The sequence below is a fragment of the Myotis brandtii genome, unplaced genomic scaffold (assembly GCF_000412655.1).
Source record: "Myotis brandtii unplaced genomic scaffold, ASM41265v1 scaffold743, whole genome shotgun sequence".
Taxonomy (NCBI): domain Eukaryota; kingdom Metazoa; phylum Chordata; class Mammalia; order Chiroptera; family Vespertilionidae; genus Myotis; species Myotis brandtii.
In genome coordinates this window covers 1,232,795-1,234,032 of record NW_005370960.1, presented here as the reverse complement: position 1 = coordinate 1,234,032, position 1,238 = coordinate 1,232,795, and the positions used below count along the sequence as shown (strand labels likewise).

At 67.0% G+C, this 1,238-nt stretch overlaps 1 protein-coding gene across 1 annotated transcript in view; it reads right to left on the bottom strand.

Annotated features, from left to right (window-relative positions):
- The window catches only part of TNS3 (tensin 3), an 84,539-nt gene that overhangs the window by 63,011 nt on the left and 20,290 nt on the right, over positions 1 to 1,238 (bottom strand). The window contains exon 2 of the mRNA XM_014530527.1: positions 263 to 315. The gene's annotated coding sequence lies outside the window, so the exon portion shown is untranslated. The remainder of the gene's footprint in view (positions 1 to 262; positions 316 to 1,238) is intronic.

The window sequence follows — 1,238 nt, the reverse complement described above, 5'->3', positions numbered from 1 at the left end:
AGGCGCGTGGAGCTCGCCGCACACGCCAGATTCCAGTCCGGGGCCCCCAAACCACTCTCACAACACAAGTCCAATTATCCAGGGAAAGGCAGTCACGGGAGGCCGCATCCAGACACGGGACGTAAACGGTACCCGTGTCCCCATGAACATTTGCTTTAAAAATCAGAGACCAAGGTGACTGCAGCGCAGACGATCCCAGGCCCAGGCCTCCCGGGGGGTCTGGCCGAGGACAGGGACGCGGGCGGGGCTGGCGGACACTCACCTGGACGGTCGGTGGCAGCGGGGAGAAGCGGACAGCGAGGCGGGCCCCGGAGCCTGTGGAGGAGAGAGCACGGTCACCCCAGGCCTCCAGGCCTGCGTCCACGTTGCACACCCCAAGGAGGGCGCTGGCGGCTACGCCTCGGTTTATCAGGAACGGACGGTCACGCCGGGAGCTGCTGGCTCAGCTCCTCTCCCGGGAGGATGTCCGGCCTATCAGCCATCTGGGCCCCAGGACAAGTGTCACAACTCCATGAGCCACAGCGGGCGGCTCCACACAGGGACAGCGAGAGGCCCCGCGGCAGGGCAGGGCCCCGCATGTGTGACAGCTCGTCTCCGCAGACAGGAGGCGCCCTCGGCACAGCGGTGACCACCATTCTGTCAGCGAGCGCTGGGAAGCCCTTGGAGAGAACCTGCACCTGCTTCTCTTTTAGAGCCTGTCCGACGGGAAGGAAGGCTTCGGGATTGCGACTGCCCCCGTGCCCGTGTGCGTGCGTGCACGCGTGTGTCATGCACCAAGGACGGCAGAGACGGGAGATGCCCCCCCAGTCCTCCCCAAAGCCCTTCTCGGCCTGGGCCCCTTTCTCTCCTGCCTCCGGGGGAGCCCGCACCCTCGGCTCCGCACCCCCGGGACCCTGCTCTGTGGACCAGCCCAGCGGGCGCACAGCTACTGGGTGACGTGGGTCCTGCGAGCAGGGCGCCCAGAGCCCGCCTCCGTGGACGGAGCCCCCTCAGACAGGCCGACACCCTCTCCCCTGAGGTCCCCTTGGGCACCTGCTCACTTGGCTCCCACAGGAGGGACAGGGGATGAACCCGGGGCTATTTCAGGGTCCACCAGACACACACTTTTCTGAAATCTCGACAAGGCAACTCCTAAGCCAGCGCCAACCACAGAGGCGTGATTCTGGCCCCCGAACGGAGGCAGGACTGGACGGCGCCCTCCCCCCACCGGCCCCCAAACCCCGCTCGTCCACACGGGC